This window comes from Heterodontus francisci, unplaced genomic scaffold (genome assembly GCF_036365525.1).
Source record: "Heterodontus francisci isolate sHetFra1 unplaced genomic scaffold, sHetFra1.hap1 HAP1_SCAFFOLD_73, whole genome shotgun sequence".
Taxonomy (NCBI): Eukaryota; Metazoa; Chordata; class Chondrichthyes; order Heterodontiformes; family Heterodontidae; genus Heterodontus; species Heterodontus francisci.
Window position 1 is genome coordinate 6,941,642 of NW_027142236.1, and position 22,653 is coordinate 6,964,294.

Below are 22,653 nucleotides of genomic sequence, written 5' to 3' on the forward strand. Positions count from 1 at the left end.
GTTGTTTATAAACTGTCTAGGACATAACTCTGGACACAGGTCTTTGTGTCTACATTCCTGACAATGATAATGTGAAGCCTCATGTCCACATATATAAACAAATGTTGTTTATAAACTGTCTCGGACATAACTCTGGACACAGGTCTTTGTGTCTACATTCCTGGCAATGATAATGTGAAGCCTCATGTCCACATATATAAACAAATGTTGTTTATAAACTGTCTAGGACATAACTCTGGACACAGGTCTTTGTGTCTACATTCCTGACAATGATAATGTGAAGCCTCATGTCCACATATATAAACAAATGCTGTTTATAAACTGTCTCGGACATAACTCTGGACACAGGTCTTTGTGTCTACATTCCTGACAATGATAATGTGAAGCCTCATGTCCACATATATAAACAAATGTTGTTTATAAACTGTCTCGGACATAACTCTGGACACAGGTCTTTGTGTCTACATTCCTGACAATGATAATGTGAAGCCTCATGTCCACATATATAAACAAATGTTGTTTATAAACTGTCTAGGACATAACTCTGGACACAGGTCTTTGTGTCTACATTCCTGACAATGATAATGTGAAGCCTCATGTCCACATATATAAACAAATGTTGTTTATAAACAGTCCAGGACATAAATCTGGACACAGGTCTTTGTGCCTACATTCCTGGCAATGATAATGTGAAGCCTCATGTCCACATATATAAACAAATGTTGTTTATAAACTGTCTAGGACATAACTCTGGACACAGGTCTTTGTGTCTACATTCCTGGCAATGATAATGTGAAGCCTCATGTCCACATATATAAACAAATGTTGTTTATAAACTGTCTAGGACATAACTCTGGACACAGGTCTTTGTGTCTACATTCCTGACAATGATAATGTGAAGCCTCATGTCCACATATATAAACAAATGTTGTTTATAAACTGTCCAGGACATAACTCTGGACACAGGTCTTTGTGTCTACATTCCTGGCAATGATAATGTGAAGCCTCATGTCCACATATATAAACAAATGTTGTTTATAAACTGTCTAGGACATAACTCTGGACACAGGTCTTTGTGTCTACATTCCTGACAATGATAATGTGAAGCCTCATGTCCACATATATAAACAAATGTTGTTTATAAACTGTCTAGGACATAACTCTGGACACAGGTCTTTGTGTCTACATTCCTGACAATGATAATGTGAAGCCTCATGTCCACATATATAAACAAATGTTGTTTATAAACTGTCTCGGACATAACTCTGGACACAGGTCTTTGTGTCTACATTCCTGGCAATGATAATGTGAAGCCTCATGTCCACATATATAAACAAATGTTGTTTATAAACTGTCTAGGACATAACTCTGGACACAGGTCTTTGTGTCTACATTCCTGACAATGATAATGTGAAGCCTCATGTCCACATATATAAACAAATGCTGTTTATAAACTGTCTCGGACATAACTCTGGACACAGGTCTTTGTGTCTACATTCCTGACAATGATAATGTGAAGCCTCATGTCCACATATATAAACAAATGTTGTTTATAAACTGTCTCGGACATAACTCTGGACACAGGTCTTTGTGTCTACATTCCTGACAATGATAATGTGAAGCCTCATGTCCACATATATAAACAAATGTTGTTTATAAACTGTCTAGGACATAACTCTGGACACAGGTATTTGTGTCTACATTCCTGACAATGATAATGTGAAGCCTCATGTCCACATATATAAACAAATGTTGTTTATAAACTGTCTCGGACATAACTCTGGACACAGGTCTTTGTGTCTACATTCCTGACAATGATAATGTGAAGCCTCATGTCCACATATATAAACAAATGTTGTTTATAAACTGTCTAGGACATAACTCTGGACACAGGTCTTTGTGTCTACATTCCTGACAATGATAATGTGAAGCCTCATGTCCACATATATAAACAAATGTTGTTTATAAACTGTCTCGGACATAACTCTGGACACAGGTCTTTGTGTCTACATTCCTGGCAATGATAATGTGAAGCCTCATGTCCACATATATAAACAAATGTTGTTTATAAACTGTCTATGACATAACTCTGGACACAGGTCTTTGTGTCAACATTCCTGACAATGATAATGTGAAGCCTCATGTCCACATTTATAAACAAATTTTGTTTATAAACTGTCTAGGACATAACTCTGGACACAGGTCTTTGTGTCTACATTCCTGACAATGATAATGTGAAGCCTCATGTCCACATATATAAACAAATGTTGTTTATAAACTGTCTCGGACATAACTCTGGACACAGGTCTTTGTGTCTACATTCCTGACAATGATAATGTGAAGCCTCATGTCCACATATATAAACAAATGTTGTTTATAAACTGTCTCGGACATAACTCTGGACACAGGTATTTGTGTCTACATTCCTGACAATGATAATGTGAAGCCTCATGTCCACATATATAAACAAATGTTGTTTATAAACTGTCTAGGACATAACTCTGGACACAGGTCTTTGTGTCTACATTCCTGACAATGATAATGTGAAGCCTCATGTCCACATATATAAACAAATGTTGTTTATAAACTGTCTCGGACATAACTCTGGACACAGGTCTTTGTGTCTACATTCCTGACAATGATAATGTGAAGCCTCATGTCCACATATATAAACAAATGTTGTTTATAAACTGTCTCGGACATAACTCTGGACACAGGTCTTTGTGTCTACATTCCTGACAATGATAATGTGAAGCCTCATGTCCACATATATAAACAAATGTTGTTTATAAACTGTCTAGGACATAACTCTGGACACAGGTCTTTGTGTCTACATTCCTGACAATGATAATGTGAAGCCTCATGTCCACATATATAAACAAATGTTGTTTATAAACTGTCTTGGACATAACTCTGGACACAGGTCTTTGTGTCTACATTCCTGACAATGATAATGTGAAGCCTCATGTCCACATATATAAACAAATGTTGTTTATAAACTGTCTAGGACATAACTCTGGACACAGGTCTTTGTGTCTACATTCCTGACAATGATAATGTGAAGCCTCATGTCCACATATATAAACAAATGTTGTTTATAAACTGTCTAGGACATAACTCTGGACACAGGTCTTTGTGTTTACATTCCTGACAATGATAATGTGAAGCCTCATGTCCACATATATAAACAAATGTTGTATATAAACTGTCTCGGACATAACTCTGGACAAAGGTCTTTGTGTCTACATTCCTGGCAATGATAATGTGAAGCCTCATGTCCACATATATAAACAAATGTTGTTTATAAACTGTCTCGGACATAACTCTGGACACAGGTCTTTGTGTACACATTCCTGACAATGATAATGTGAAGCCTCATGTCCACATATATAAACAAATGTTGTTTATAAACTGTCTAGGACATAACTCTGGACACAGGTCTTTGTGTCTACATTCCTGGCAATGATAATGTGAAGCCTCATGTCCACATATATAATCAAATGTTGTTTATAAACTGTCTAGGACATAACTCTGGACACAGGTCTTTGTGTCTACATTCCTGACAATGATAATGTGAAGCCTCATGTCCACATATATAAACAAATGTTGTTTATAAACTGTCTAGGACATAACTCTGGACACAGGTCTTTGTGTCTACATTCCTGACAATGATAATGTGAAGCCTCATGTCCACATATATAAACAAATGTTGTTTATAAACTGTCTAGGACATAACTCTGGACACAGGTCTTTGTGTCTACATTCCTGGCAATGATAATGTGAAGCCTCATGTCCACATATATAAACAAATGTTGTTTATAAACTGTCTAGGACATAACTCTGGACACAGGTCTTTGTGTCTACATTCCTGGCAATGATAATGTGAAGCCTCATGTCCACATATATAAACAAATGTTGTTTATAAACTGTCTAGGACATAACTCTGGACACAGGTATTTGTGTCTACATTCCTGACAATGATAATGTGAAGCCTCATGTCCACATATATAAACAAATGTTGTTTATAAACTGTCTCGGACATAACTCTGGACACAGGTCTTTGTGTCTACATTCCTGGCAATGATAATGTGAAGCCTCATGTCCACATATCTAAACAAATGTTGTTTATAAACTGTCTAGGACATAACTCTGGACACAGGTCTTTGTGTCTACATTCCTGACAATGATAATGTGAAGCCTCATGTCCACATATATAAACAAATGTTGTTTATAAACTGTCTCGGACAAAACTCTGGACACAGGTCTTTGTGTCTACATTCCTGGCAATGATAATGTGAAGCCTCATGTCCACATATATAAACAAATGTTGTTTATAAACTGTCTCGGACATAACTCTGGACACAGGTCTTTGTGTCTACATTCCTGACAATGATAATGTGAAGCCTCATGTCCACATATATAAACAAATGTTGTTTATAAACTGTCTAGGACATAACTCTGGACACAGGTCTTTGTGTCTACATTCCTGACAATGATAATGTGAAGCCTCATGTCCACATATATAAACAAATGTTGTTTATAAACTGCCTAGGAAATAACTCTGGACACAGGTCTTTGTGTCTACATTCCTGACAATGATAATGTGAAGCCTCATGTCCACATATATAAACAACATTTGTTTATAAACTGTCTAGGACATAACTCTGGACACAGGTCTTTGTGTCTACATTCCTGACAATGATAATGCGAAGCCTCATGTCCACATATATAAACAAATGTTGTTTATAAACTGTCTCGGACATAACTCTGGACACAGGTCTTTGTGTCTACATTCCTGACAATGATAATGTGAAGCCTCATGTCCACATATATAAACAAATGTTGTTTATAAACTGTCTAGGACATAACTCTGGACACAGGTATTTGTGTCTACATTCCTGACAATGATAATGTGAAGCCTCATGTCCACATATATAAACAAATGTTGTTTATAAACTGTCTAGGACATAACTCTGGACACAGGTCTTTGTGTCTACATTCCTGACAATGATAATGTGAAGCCTCATGTCCACATATATAGACAAATGTTGTTTATAAACTGTCTAGGACATAACTCTGGACAGAGGTCTTTGTGTCTACATTCCTGACAATGATAATGTGAAGCCTCATGTCCACATATATAAACAAATGTTGTTTATAAACTGTCTCGGACATAACTCTGGACACAGGTCTTTGTGTCTACATTCCTGGCAATGATAATGTGAAGCCTCATGTCCACATATACAAAAAAATGTTGTTTATAAACTGTCTCGGACATAACTCTGGACACAGGTCTTTGTGTCTACATTCCTGGCAATGATAATGTGAAGCCTCATGTCCACATATATAAACAAATGTTGTTTATAAACTGTCCAGGACATAACTCTGGACACAGGTCTTTGTGTCTACATTCCTGACAATGATAATGTGAAGCCTCATGTCCACATATATAAACAAATGTTGTTTATAAACTGTCCAGGACATAACTCTGGACACAGGTCTTTGTGTCTACATTCCTGACAATGATAATGTGAAGCCTCATGTCCACATATCTAAACAAATGTTGTTTATAAACTGTCTAGGACATAACTCTGGACACAGGTCTTTGTGTCTACATTCCTGACAATGATAATGTGAAGCCTCATGTCCACATATATAAACAAATGTTGTTTATAAACTGTCTCGGACAAAACTCTGGACACAGGTCTTTGTGTCTACATTCCTGGCAATGATAATGTGAAGCCTCATGTCCACATATATAAACAAATGTTGTTTATAAACTGTCTCGGACATAACTCTGGACACAGGTCTTTGTGTCTACATTCCTGACAATGATAATGTGAAGCCTCATGTCCACATATATAAACAAATGTTGTTTATAAACTGTCTAGGACATAACTCTGGACACAGGTCTTTGTGTCTACATTCCTGACAATGATAATGTGAAGCCTCATGTCCACATATATAAACAAATGTTGTTTATAAACTGCCTAGGAAATAACTCTGGACACAGGTCTTTGTGTCTACATTCCTGACAATGATAATGTGAAGCCTCATGTCCACATATATAAACAACATTTGTTTATAAACTGTCTAGGACATAACTCTGGACACAGGTCTTTGTGTCTACATTCCTGACAATGATAATGCGAAGCCTCATGTCCACATATATAAACAAATGTTGTTTATAAACTGTCTCGGACATAACTCTGGACACAGGTCTTTGTGTCTACATTCCTGACAATGATAATGTGAAGCCTCATGTCCACATATATAAACAAATGTTGTTTATAAACTGTCTAGGACATAACTCTGGACACAGGTATTTGTGTCTACATTCCTGACAATGATAATGTGAAGCCTCATGTCCACATATATAAACAAATGTTGTTTATAAACTGTCTAGGACATAACTCTGGACACAGGTCTTTGTGTCTACATTCCTGACAATGATAATGTGAAGCCTCATGTCCACATATATAGACAAATGTTGTTTATAAACTGTCTAGGACATAACTCTGGACAGAGGTCTTTGTGTCTACATTCCTGACAATGATAATGTGAAGCCTCATGTCCACATATATAAACAAATGTTGTTTATAAACTGTCTCGGACATAACTCTGGACACAGGTCTTTGTGTCTACATTCCTGGCAATGATAATGTGAAGCCTCATGTCCACATATACAAAAAAATGTTGTTTATAAACTGTCTAGGACATAACTCTGGACACAGGTCTTTGTGTCTACATTCCTGGCAATGATAATGTGAAGCCTCATGTCCACATATATAAACAAATGTTGTTTATAAACTGTCCAGGACATAACTCTGGACACAGGTCTTTGTGTCTACATTCCTGACAATGATAATGTGAAGCCTCATGTCCACATATATAAACAAATGTTGTTTATAAACTGTCCAGGACATAACTCTGGACACAGGTCTTTGTGTCTACATTCCTGACAATGATAATGTGAAGCCTCATGTCCACATATATAAACAAATGTTGTTTATAAACTGTCTAGGACATAACTCTGGACACAGGTCTTTGTGTCTACATTCCTGACAATGATAATGTGAAGCCTCATGTCCACATATATAAACAAATGTTGTTTATAAACTGTCTCGGACATAACTCTGGACACAGGTCTTTGTGTCTACATTCCTGACAATGATAACGTGAAGCCTCATGTCCACATATATAAACAAATGTTGTTTATAAACTGTCCAGGACATAACTCTGGACACAGGTCTTTGTGTCTACATTCCTGGCAATGATAATGTGAAGCCTCATGTCCATATATATAAACAAATGTTGTTTATAAACTGTCCAGGACATAACTCTGGACACAGGTCTTTGTGCCTACATTCCTGGCAATGATAATGTGAAGCCTCATGTCCACATATATAAACAAATGTTGTTTATAAACTGTCCAGGACATAACTCTGGACACAGGTCTTTGTGTCTACATTCCTGACAATGATAATGTGAAGCCTCATGTCCACATATATAAACAAATGTTGTTTATAAACTGTCTCGGACATAACTCTGGACACAGGTCTTTGTGTCTACATTCCTGGCAATGATAATGTGAAGCCTCATGTCCACATATATAAACAAATGTTGTTTATAAACTGTCCAGGACATAAATCTGGACACAGGTCTTTGTGCCTACATTCCTGGCAATGATAATGTGAAGCCTCATGTCCACATATATAAACAAATGTTGTTTATAAACTGTCTAGGACATAACTCTGGACACAGGTCTTTGTGTCTACATTCCTGGCAATGATAATGTGAAGCCTCATGTCCACATATATAAACAAATGTTGTTTATAAACTGTCTAGGACATAACTCTGGACACAGGTCTTTGTGTCTACATTCCTGACAATGATAATGTGAAGCCTCATGTCCACATATATAAACAAATGTTGTTTATAAACTGTCCAGGACATAACTCTGGACACAGGTCTTTGTGTCTACATTCCTGACAATGATAATGTGAAGCCTCATGTCCACATATATAAACAAAAGTTGTTTATAAACTGTCTAGGACATAACTCTGGACACAGGTCTTTGTGTCTACATTCCTGACAATGATAATGTGAAGCCTCATGTCCACATATATAAACAAATGTTGTTTATAAACTGTCTCGGACATAACTCTGGACACAGGTCTTTGTGTCTACATTCCTGGCAATGATAATGTGAAGCCTCATGTCCACATATATAAACAAATGTTGTTTATAAACTGTCTAGGACATAACTCTGGACACAGGTCTTCGTGTCTACATTCCTGACAATGATAATGTGAAGCCTCATGTCCACATATATAAACAAAAGCTGTTTATAAACTGTCTCGGACAAAACTCTGGACACAGGTCTTTGTGTCTACATTCCTGACAATGATAATGTGAAGCCTCATGTCCACATATATAAACAAATGTTGTTTATAAACTGTCTCGGACATAACTCTGGACACAGGTCTTTGTGTCTACATTCCTGACAATGATAATGTGAAGCCTCATGTCCACATATATAAACAAATGTTGTTTATAAACTGTCTAGGACATAACTCTGGACACAGGTCTTTGTGTCTACATTCCTGGCAATGATAATGTGAAGCCTCATGTCCACATATATAAACAAATGTTGTTTATAAACAGTCCAGGACATAAATCTGGACACAGGTCTTTGTGCCTACATTCCTGGCAATGATAATGTGAAGCCTCATGTCCACATATATAAACAAATGTTGTTTATAAACTGTCTAGGACATAACTCTGGACACAGGTCTTTGTGTCTACATTCCTGACAATGATAATGTGAAGCCTCATGTCCACATATATAAACAAATGTTGTTTATAAACTGTCTCGGACATAACTCTGGACACAGGTCTTTGTGTCTACATTCCTGACAATGATAATGTGAAGCCTCATGTCCACATATATAAACAAATGTTGTTTATAAACTGTCCAGGACATAACTCTGGACACAGGTCTTTGTGTCTACATTCCTGGCAATGATAATGTGAAGCCTCATGTCCATATATATAAACAAATGTTGTTTATAAACTGTCCAGGACATAACTCTGGACACAGGTCTTTGTGCCTACATTCCTGGCAATGATAATGTGAAGCCTCATGTCCACATATATAAACAAATGTTGTTTATAAACTGTCCAGGACATAACTCTGGACACAGGTCTTTGTGTCTACATTCCTGACAATGATAATGTGAAGCCTCATGTCCACATATATAAACAAATGTTGTTTATAAACTGTCTCGGACATAACTCTGGACACAGGTCTTTGTGTCTACATTCCTGGCAATGATAATGTGAAGCCTCATGTCCACATGTGTAAACAAATGTTGTTTATAAACTGTCCAGGACATAAATCTGGACACAGGTCTTTGTGCCTACATTCCTGGCAATGATAATGTGAAGCCTCATGTCCACATATATAAACAAATGTTGTTTATAAACTGTCTAGGACATAACTCTGGACACAGGTCTTTGTGTCTACATTCCTGGCAATGATAATGTGAAGCCTCATGTCCACATATATAAACAAATGTTGTTTATAAACTGTCTAGGACATAACTCTGGACACAGGTCTTTGTGTCTACATTCCTGACAATGATAATGTGAAGCCTCATGTCCACATATATAAACAAATGTTGTTTATAAACTGTTCAGGACATAAGTCTGGACACAGGTCTTTGTGTCTACATTCCTGACAATGATAATGTGAAGCCTCATGTCCACATATATAAACAAATGTTGTTTATAAACTGTCTAGGACATAACTCTGGACACAGGTCTTTGTGTCTACATTCCTGACAATGATAATGTGAAGCCTCATGTCCACATATATAAACAAATGTTGTTTATAAACTGTCTCGGACATAACTCTGGACACAGGTCTTTGTGTCTACATTCCTGGCAATGATAATGTGAAGCCTCATGTCCACATATATAAACAAATGTTGTTTATAAACTGTCTAGGACATAACTCTGGACACAGGTCTTTGTGTCTACATTCCTGACAATGATAATGTGAAGCCTCATGTCCACATATATAAACAAATGCTGTTTATAAACTGTCTCGGACATAACTCTGGACACAGGTCTTTGTGTCTACATTCCTGACAATGATAATGTGAAGCCTCATGTCCACATATATAAACAAATGTTGTTTATAAACTGTCTCGGACATAACTCTGGACACAGGTCTTTGTGTCTACATTCCTGACAATGATAATGTGAAGCCTCATGTCCACATATATAAACAAATGTTGTTTATAAACTGTCTAGGACATAACTCTGGACACAGGTCTTTGTGTCTACATTCCTGACAATGATAATGTGAAGCCTCATGTCCACATATATAAACAAATGTTGTTTATAAACAGTCCAGGACATAAATCTGGACACAGGTCTTTGTGCCTACATTCCTGGCAATGATAATGTGAAGCCTCATGTCCACATATATAAACAAATGTTGTTTATAAACTGTCTAGGACATAACTCTGGACACAGGTCTTTGTGTCTACATTCCTGGCAATGATAATGTGAAGCCTCATGTCCACATATATAAACAAATGTTGTTTATAAACTGTCTAGGACATAACTCTGGACACAGGTCTTTGTGTCTACATTCCTGACAATGATAATGTGAAGCCTCATGTCCACATATATAAACAAATGTTGTTTATAAACTGTCCATGACATAACTCTGGACACAGGTCTTTGTGTCTACATTCCTGGCAATGATAATGTGAAGCCTCATGTCCACATATATAAACAAATGTTGTTTAAAAACTGTCTAGGACATAACTCTGGACACAGGTCTTTGTGTCTACATTCCTGACAATGATAATGTGAAGCCTCATGTCCACATATATAAACAAATGTTGTTTATAAACTGTCTAGGACATAACTCTGGACACAGGTCTTTGTGTCTACATTCCTGACAATGATAATGTGAAGCCTCATGTCCACATATATAAACAAATGTTGTTTATAAACTGTCTCGGACATAACTCTGGACACAGGTCTTTGTGTCTACATTCCTGGCAATGATAATGTGAAGCCTCATGTCCACATATATAAACAAATGTTGTTTATAAACTGTCTAGGACATAACTCTGGACACAGGTCTTTGTGTCTACATTCCTGACAATGATAATGTGAAGCCTCATGTCCACATATATAAACAAATGCTGTTTATAAACTGTCTCGGACATAACTCTGGACACAGGTCTTTGTGTCTACATTCCTGACAATGATAATGTGAAGCCTCATGTCCACATATATAAACAAATGTTGTTTATAAACTGTCTCGGACATAACTCTGGACACAGGTCTTTGTGTCTACATTCCTGACAATGATAATGTGAAGCCTCATGTCCACATATATAAACAAATGTTGTTTATAAACTGTCTAGGACATAACTCTGGACACAGGTATTTGTGTCTACATTCCTGACAATGATAATGTGAAGCCTCATGTCCACATATATAAACAAATGTTGTTTATAAACTGTCTCGGACATAACTCTGGACACAGGTCTTTGTGTCTACATTCCTGACAATGATAATGTGAAGCCTCATGTCCACATATATAAACAAATGTTGTTTATAAACTGTCTAGGACATAACTCTGGACACAGGTCTTTGTGTCTACATTCCTGACAATGATAATGTGAAGCCTCATGTCCACATATATAAACAAATGTTGTTTATAAACTGTCTCGGACATAACTCTGGACACAGGTCTTTGTGTCTACATTCCTGGCAATGATAATGTGAAGCCTCATGTCCACATATATAAACAAATGTTGTTTATAAACTGTCTATGACATAACTCTGGACACAGGTCTTTGTGTCAACATTCCTGACAATGATAATGTGAAGCCTCATGTCCACATTTATAAACAAATTTTGTTTATAAACTGTCTAGGACATAACTCTGGACACAGGTCTTTGTGTCTACATTCCTGACAATGATAATGTGAAGCCTCATGTCCACATATATAAACAAATGTTGTTTATAAACTGTCTCGGACATAACTCTGGACACAGGTCTTTGTGTCTACATTCCTGACAATGATAATGTGAAGCCTCATGTCCACATATATAAACAAATGTTGTTTATAAACTGTCTCGGACATAACTCTGGACACAGGTATTTGTGTCTACATTCCTGACAATGATAATGTGAAGCCTCATGTCCACATATATAAACAAATGTTGTTTATAAACTGTCTAGGACATAACTCTGGACACAGGTCTTTGTGTCTACATTCCTGACAATGATAATGTGAAGCCTCATGTCCACATATATAAACAAATGTTGTTTATAAACTGTCTCGGACATAACTCTGGACACAGGTCTTTGTGTCTACATTCCTGACAATGATAATGTGAAGCCTCATGTCCACATATATAAACAAATGTTGTTTATAAACTGTCTCGGACATAACTCTGGACACAGGTCTTTGTGTCTACATTCCTGACAATGATAATGTGAAGCCTCATGTCCACATATATAAACAAATGTTGTTTATAAACTGTCTAGGACATAACTCTGGACACAGGTCTTTGTGTCTACATTCCTGACAATGATAATGTGAAGCCTCATGTCCACATATATAAACAAATGTTGTTTATAAACTGTCTTGGACATAACTCTGGACACAGGTCTTTGTGTCTACATTCCTGACAATGATAATGTGAAGCCTCATGTCCACATATATAAACAAATGTTGTTTATAAACTGTCTAGGACATAACTCTGGACACAGGTCTTTGTGTCTACATTCCTGACAATGATAATGTGAAGCCTCATGTCCACATATATAAACAAATGTTGTTTATAAACTGTCTAGGACATAACTCTGGACACAGGTCTTTGTGTTTACATTCCTGACAATGATAATGTGAAGCCTCATGTCCACATATATAAACAAATGTTGTTTATAAACTGTCTCGGACATAACTCTGGACACAGGTCTTTGTGTCTACATTCCTGGCAATGATAATGTGAAGCCTCATGTCCACATATATAAACAAATGTTGTTTATAAACTGTCTCGGACATAACTCTGGACACAGGTCTTTGTGTACACATTCCTGACAATGATAATGTGAAGCCTCATGTCCACATATATAAACAAATGTTGTTTATAAACTGTCTAGGACATAACTCTGGACACAGGTATTTGTGTCTACATTCCTGACAATGATAATGTGAAGCCTCATGTCCACATATATAAACAAATGTTGTTTATAAACTGTCTCGGACATAACTCTGGACACAGGTCTTTGTGTCTACATTCCTGGCAATGATAATGTGAAGCCTCATGTCCACATATCTAAACAAATGTTGTTTATAAACTGTCTAGGACATAACTCTGGACACAGGTCTTTGTGTCTACATTCCTGACAATGATAATGTGAAGCCTCATGTCCACATATATAAACAAATGTTGTTTATAAACTGTCTCGGACAAAACTCTGGACACAGGTCTTTGTGTCTACATTCCTGGCAATGATAATGTGAAGCCTCATGTCCACATATATAAACAAATGTTGTTTATAAACTGTCTCGGACATAACTCTGGACACAGGTCTTTGTGTCTACATTCCTGACAATGATAATGTGAAGCCTCATGTCCACATATATAAACAAATGTTGTTTATAAACTGTCTAGGACATAACTCTGGACACAGGTCTTTGTGTCTACATTCCTGACAATGATAATGTGAAGCCTCATGTCCACATATATAAACAAATGTTGTTTATAAACTGCCTAGGAAATAACTCTGGACACAGGTCTTTGTGTCTACATTCCTGACAATGATAATGTGAAGCCTCATGTCCACATATATAAACAACATTTGTTTATAAACTGTCTAGGACATAACTCTGGACACAGGTCTTTGTGTCTACATTCCTGACAATGATAATGCGAAGCCTCATGTCCACATATATAAACAAATGTTGTTTATAAACTGTCTCGGACATAACTCTGGACACAGGTCTTTGTGTCTACATTCCTGACAATGATAATGTGAAGCCTCATGTCCACATATATAAACAAATGTTGTTTAATAACTGTCTAGGACATAACTCTGGACACAGGTATTTGTGTCTACATTCCTGACAATGATAATGTGAAGCCTCATGTCCACATATATAAACAAATGTTGTTTATAAACTGTCTAGGACATAACTCTGGACACAGGTCTTTGTGTCTACATTCCTGACAATGATAATGTGAAGCCTCATGTCCACATATATAGACAAATGTTGTTTATAAACTGTCTAGGACATAACTCTGGACAGAGGTCTTTGTGTCTACATTCCTGACAATGATAATGTGAAGCCTCATGTCCACATATATAAACAAATGTTGTTTATAAACTGTCTCGGACATAACTCTGGACACAGGTCTTTGTGTCTACATTCCTGACAATGATAATGTGAAGCCTCATGTCCACATATATAAACAAATGTTGTTTAAAAACTGTCTAGGACATAACTCTGGACACAGGTCTTTGTGTCTACATTCCTGACAATGATAATGTGAAGCCTCATGTCCACATATATAAACAAATGTTGTTTATAAACTGTCTAGGACATAACTCTGGACACAGGTCTTTGTGTCTACATTCCTGACAATGATAATGTGAAGCCTCATGTCCTCAAATATAGACAAATGTTGTTTATAAACTGTCTAGGACATAACTCTGGACAGAGGTCTTTGTGTCTACATTCCTGACAATGATAATGTGAAGCCTCATGTCCACATATATAAACAAATGTTGTTTATAAACTGTCCAGGACATAACTCTGGACACAGGTCTTTGTGTCTACATTCCTGGCAATGTTAATGTGAAGCCTCATGTCCACATATATAAACAAATGTTGTTTATAAACTGTCTAGGACATAACTCTGGACACAGGTCTTTGTGTCTACTTTCCTGACAATGATAATGTGAAGCCTCATGTCCACATATATAAACAAATGTTGTTTATAAACTGTCTCGGACATAACTCTGGACACAGGTCTTTGTGCCTACATTCCTGACAATGATAATGTGAAGCCTCATGTCCACATATATAAACAAATGTTGTTTATAAACTGTCTCGGACATAACTCTGGACACAGGTCTTTGTGTCTACATTCCTGACAATGATAATGTGAAGCCTCATGTCCACATATATAAACAAATGTTGTTTATAAACTGTCCAGGACATAACTCTGGACACAGGTCTTTGTGTCTACATTCATGACAATGATAATGTGAAGCCTCATGTCCACATATATAATCAAATGTTGTTTATAAACTGTCTCGGACATAACTCTGGACACAGGTCTTTGTGTCTACATTCCTGGCAATGATAATGTGAAGCCTCATGTCCACATATATAAACAAATGTTGTTTATAAACTGTCTAGGACATAACTCTGGACACAGGTCTTTGTGTCTACATTCCTGACAATGATAATGTGAAGCCTCATGTCCACATACATAAACAAATGTTGTTTATAAACTGTCTAGGACATAACTCTGGACACAGGTCTTTGTGTCTACATTCCTGACAATGATAATGTGAAGCCTCATGTCCACATATATAAACAAATGTTGTTTATAAACTGTCCAGGACATAACTCTGGACACAGGTCTTTGTGTCTACATTCCTGACAATGATAATGTGAAGCCTCATGTCCACATATATAAACAAATGTTGTTTATAAACTGTCTAGGACATAACTCTGGACACAGGTCTTTGTGTCTACATTCCTGGCAATGATAATGTGAAGCTTAATGTCCACATATATAAACAAATGTTGTTTACAAACTGTCCAGGACATAACTCTGGACACAGGTCTTTGTGTCTACATTCCTGGCAATGATAATGTGAAGCCTCATGTCCACATATATAAACAAATGTTGTTTATAAACTGTCCAGGACATAACTCTGGACACAGGTCTTTGTGTCTACATTCATGACAATGATAATGTGAAGCCTCATGTCCACATATATAAACAAATGTTGTTTATAAACTGTCTCGGACATAACTCTGGACACAGGTCTTTGTGTCTACATTCCTGGCAATGATAATGTGAAGCCTCATGTCCACATATATAAACAAATGTTGTTTATAAACTGTCTAGGACATAACTCTGGACACAGGTCTTTGTGTCTACATTCCTGACAATGATAATGTGAAGCCTCATGTCCACATACATAAACAAATGTTGTTTATAAACTGTCTAGGACATAACTCTGGACACAGGTCTTTGTGTCTACATTCCTGACAATGATAATGTGAAGCCTCATGTCCACATATATAAACAAATGTTGTTTATAAACTGTCCAGGACATAACTCTGGACACAGGTCTTTGTGTCTACATTCCTGACAATGATAATGTGAAGCCTCATGTCCACATATATAAACAAATGTTGCTATAAACTGTCTAGGACATAACTCTGGACACAGGTCTTTGTGTCTACATTCCTGACAATGATAATGTGAAGCCTCATGTCCACATATATAAACAAATGTTGTTTATAAACTGTCTAGGACATAACTCTGGACACAGGTCTTTGTGTCTACATTCCTGACAATGATAATGTGAAGCCTCATGTCCACATATATAAACAAATGTTGTTTATAAACTGTCTCGGACATAACTCTGGACACAGGTCTTTGTGTCTACATTCCTGACAATGATAATGTGAAGCCTCATGTCCACATATATAAACAAATGTTGTTTATAAACTGTCCAGGACATAACTCTGGACACAGGTCTTTGTGTCTACATTCCTGGCAATGATAATGTGAAGCCTCATGTCCACATATATAAACAAATGTTGTTTATAAACTGTCTAGGACATAACTCTGGACACAGGTCTTTGTGTCTACATTCCTGACAATGATAATGTGAAGCCTCATGTCCACATATATAAACAAATGTTGTTTATAAACTGTCTCGGACATAACTCTGGACACAGGTCTTTGTGTCTACATTCCTGACAATGATAATGTGAAGCCTCATGTCCACATATATAAACAAATGTTGTTTATAAACTGTCTAGGACATAACTCTGGACACAGGTCTTTGTGTCTACATTCCTGACAATGATAATGTGAAGCCTCATGTCCACATATATAAACAAATGTTGTTTATAAACTGTCTAGGACATAACTCTGGATACAGGTCTTTGTGTCTACATTCCTGGCAATGATAATGTGAAGCCTCATGTCCACATATATAAACAAATGTTGTTTATAAACTGTCTCGGACATAACTCTGGACACAGGTCTTTGTGTCTACATTCCTGGCAATGATAATGTGAAGCCTCATGTCCACATATATAAACAAATGTTGTTTATAAACTGTCTCGGACATAACTCTGGACACAGGTCTTTGTGTCTGCATTCCTGACAATGATAGTGTGAAGCCTCATGTCCACATATATAAACAAATGTTGTTTATAAACTGTCTAGGACATAACTCTGGACACAGGTATTTGTGTCTACATTCCTGACAATGATAATGTGAAGCCTCATGTCCACATATATAAACAAATGTTGTTTATAAACTGTCTCGGACATAACTCTGGACACAGGTCTTTGTGTCTACATTCCTGACAATGATAATGTGAAGCCTCATGTCCAGATATAAAAACAAATGTTGTTTATAAACTGTCTCGGACATAACTCTGGACACAGGTCTTTGTGTCGACATTCCTGGCAATGATAATGTGAAGCCACATGTCCACATATATAAACAAATATTGTTTATAAACTGTCTCGGACATAACTCTGGACACAGGTCTTTGTGTCTACATTCCTGACAATGATAATGTGAAGCCTCATGTCCACATATATAAACAAATGTTGTTTATAAACTGTCTCGGACATAACTCTGGACACAGGTCTTTGTGTCTACATTCCTGGCAATGATAATGTGAAGCCTCATGTCCACATATATAAACAAATGTTGTTTATAAACTGTCCAGGACATAACTCTGGACACAGGTCTTTGTGTCTACATTCCTGGCAATGATAATGTGAAGCCTCATGTCCACATATATAAACAAATGGTGTTTATAAACTGTCTCGGACATAACTCTGGACACAGGTCTTTGTGTCTACATTCCTGGCAATGATAATGTGAAGCCTCATGTCCACATATATAAACAAATGTTGTTTATAAACTGTCTCGGACATAACTCTGGACACAGGTCTTTGTGTCTACATTCCTGGCAATGATAATGTGAAGCCTCATGTCCACATATATAAACAAATGTTGTTTATAAACTGTCTAGGACATAACTCTGGACACAGGACTTTGTGTCTACATTCCTGACAATGATAATGTGAAGCCTCATGTCCACATATATAAACAAATGTTGTTTATAAACTGTCTCGGACATAACTCTGGACACAGGTCTTTGTGTCTACATTCCTGACAATGATAATGTGAAGCCTCATGTCCACATATATAAACAAATGTTGTTTATAAACTGTCTAGGACATAACTCTGGACACAGGTCTTTGTGTCTACATTCCTGACAATGATAATGTGAAGCCTCATGTCCACATATATAAACAAATGTTGTTTATAAACTGTCTCGGACATAACTCTGGACACAGGTCTTTGTGTCTACATTCCTGACAATGATAATGTGAAGCCTCATGTCCACATATATAAACAAATGTTGTTTATAAACTGTCTCGGACATAACTCTGGACACAGGTCTTTGTGTCTACATTCCTGACAATGATAATGTGAAGCCTCATGTCCACATATATAAACAAATGTTGTTTATAAACTGTCTAGGACATAACTCTGGACACAGGTCTTTGTGTCTACATTCCTGGCAATGATAATGTGAAGCCTCATGTCCACATATATAAACAAATGTTGTTTATAAACTGTCTAGGACATAACTCTGGACACAGGTCTTTGTGTCTACATTCCTGACAATGATAATGTGAAGCCTCATGTCCACATAAAAAACAAATGTTGTTTATAAACTGTCCAGGACATAACTCTGGACACAGGTCTTTGTGTCTACATTCCTGACAATGATAATGTGAAGCCTCATGTCCACATATATAAACAAATGTTGTTTATAAACTGTCTAGGACATAACTCTGGACACAGGTCTTTGTGTCTACATTCCTGACAATGATAATGTGAAGCCTCATGTCCACATATATAAACAAATGTTGTTTATAAACTGTCTCGGACATAACTCTGGACACAGGTCTTTGTGTCTAAATTCCTGGCAATGATAATGTGAAGCCTCATGTCCACATATATAAACAAATGTTGTTTATAAACTGTCTAGGACATAACTCTGGACACAGGTCTTTGTGTCTACATTCCTGACAATGATAATGTGAAGCCTCATGTCCACATATATAAACAAATGTTGTTTATAAACTGTCTCGGACATAACTCTGGACACAGGTCTTTGTGTCTACATTCATGGCAATGATAATGTGAAGCCTCATGTCCACATATATAAACAAATGTTGTTTATAAACTGTCTAGGACATAACTCTGGACACAGGTCTTTGTGTCTACATTCCTGACAATGATAATGTGAAGCCTCATGTCCACATATATAAACAAATGTTGTTTATAAACTGTCTCGGACATAACTCTGGACACAGGTCTTTGTGTCTACATTCCTGACAATGATAATGTGAAGCCTCATGTTCACATATATAAACAAATGTTGTTTATAAACTGTCTAGGACATAACTCTGGACACAGGTCTTTGTGCCTACATTCCTGACAATGATAATGTGAAGCCTCATGTCCACATATATAAACAAATGTTGTTTATAAACTGTCTAGGACATAACTCTGGACACAGGTCTTTGTGTCTACATTCCTGACAATGATAATGTGAAGCCTCATGTCCACATATATAAACAAATGTTGTTTATAAACTGTCCAGGACATAACTCTGGACAGAGGTCTTTGTGTCTACATTCCTGACAGTGATAATGTGAAGCCTCATGTTCACATATATAAACAAATGTTGTTTATAAACTGTCCAGGACATAACTCTGGACACAGGTCTTTGTGTCTACATTCCTGGCAATGATAATGTGAAGCCTCATGTCCACATATATAAACAAATGTTGTTTATAAACTGTCTAGGACATAACTCTGGACACAGGTCTTTGTGTCTACATTCCTGACAATGATAATGTGAAGCCTCATGTCCACATATATAAACAAATGTTGTTTATAAACTGTCTCGGACATAACTCTGGACACAGGTCTTTGTGTCTACATTCCTGACAATGATAATGTGAAGCCTCATGTCCACATATATAAACAAATGTTGTTTATAAACTGTCTCGGACATAACTCTGGACACAGGTCTTTGTGTCTACATTCCTGGCAATGATAATGTGAAGCCTCATGTCCACATATATAAACAAATGTTGTTTATAAACTGTCTAGGACTTAACTCTGGACACTGGTCTTTGTGTCTACATTCCTGGCAATGATAATGTGAAGCCTCATGTCCACATATATACACAAATGTTGTTTATAAACTGTCTCGGACATAACTCTGGACACAGGTCTTTGTGTCTACATTCCTGGCAATGATAATGTGAAGCCTCATGTCCACATATATTAACAAATGTTGTTTATAAACTGTCTCGGACATAACTCTGGACACAGGTCTTAGTGTCTACATTCCTGACAATGATAATGTGAAGCCTCATGTCCACATATATAAACAAATGTTGTTTTTCAACTGTCTCGGACATAACTCTGGACACAGGTCTTTGTGTCTACATTCCTGGCAATGATAATGTGAAGCCTCATGTCCACATATATAAACAAATGTTGTTTATAAACTGTCTAGGACATAACTCTGGACACAGGTCTTTGTGTCTACATTCCTGGCAATGATAATGTGAAGCCTCATGTCCACATATATAAACAAATGTTGTTTATAAACTGTCTCGGACATAACTCTGGACACAGGTCTTTGTGTCTACATTCCTGGCAATGATAATGTGAAGCCTCATGTCCACATATATAAACAAATGTTGTTTATAAACTGTCTAGGACATAACTCTGGACACAGGTCTTTGTGTCTACATTCCTGACAATGATAATGTGAAGCCTCATGTCCACATATATAAACAAATGTTGTTTATAAACTGTCTCGGACATAACTCTGGACACAGGTCTTTGTGTCTACATTCCTGGCAATGATAATGTGAAGCCTCATGTCCACATATATAAACAAATGTTGTTTATAAACTGTCTCGGACATAACTCTGGACACAGGTCTTTGTGTCTACATTCCTGGCAATGATAATGTGAAGCCTCATGTCCACATATATAAACAAATGTTGTTTATAAACTGTCTCGGACATAACTCTGGACACAGGTCTTTGTGTCTACATTCCTGGCAATGATAATGTGAAGCCTCATGTCCACATATATAAACAAATGTTGTTTATAAACTGTCTCGGACATAACTCTGGACACAGGTCTGTGTGTCTACATTCCTGGCAATGATAATGTGAAGCCTCATGTCCACATATATAAACAAATGTTGTTTATAAACTGTCTCGGACATAACTCAGGACACAGGTCTTTGTGTCTACATTCCTGACAATGATAATGTGAAGCCTCATGTCCAGATATATAAACAAATGTTGTTTATAAACTGTCTCGGACATAACTCTGGACACAGGTCTTTGTGTCTACATTCCTGGCAATGATAATGTGAAGCCTCATGTCCACATATATAAACAAATGTTGTTTACAAACTGTCCAGGACATAACTCTGGACACAGGTCTTTGTGTCTACATTCCTGACAATTATAATGTGAAGCCTCATGTCCACATATATAAACAAATGTTGTTTATAAACTGTCTAGGACATAACTCTGGACACAGGTCTTTGTGTCTACATTCCTGACAATGATAATGTGAAGCCTCATGTTCACATATATAAACAAATGTTGTTTATAAACTGTCCAGGACATAACTCTGGACACAGGTCTTTGTGTCTACATTCCTGGCAATGATAATGTGAAGCCTCATGTCCACATATATAAACAAATGTTGTTTATAAACTGTCTAGGACATAACTCTGGACACAGGTCTTTGTGTCTACATTCCTGGCAATGATAATGTGAAGCCTCATGTCCACATATATAATCAAATGTTGTTTATAAACTGTCTCGGACATAACTCTGGACACAGGTCTTTGTGTCTACATTCCTGACAATGATAATGTGAAGCCTCATGTCCACATATATAAACAAATGTTGTTTATAAACTGTCTAGGACATAACTCTGGACACAGGTATTTGTGTCTACATTCCTGACAATGATAATGTGAAGCCTCATGTCCACATATATAAACAAATGTTGTTTATAAACTGTCTCGGACATAACTCTGGACACAGGTCTTTGTGTCTACATTCCTGACAATGATAATGTGAAGCCTCATGTCCACATATATAAACAAATGTTGTTTATAAACTGTCTCGGACATAACTCTGGACACAGGTCTTTGTGTCGACATTCCTGGCAATGATAATGTGAAGCCTCATGTCCACATATATAAA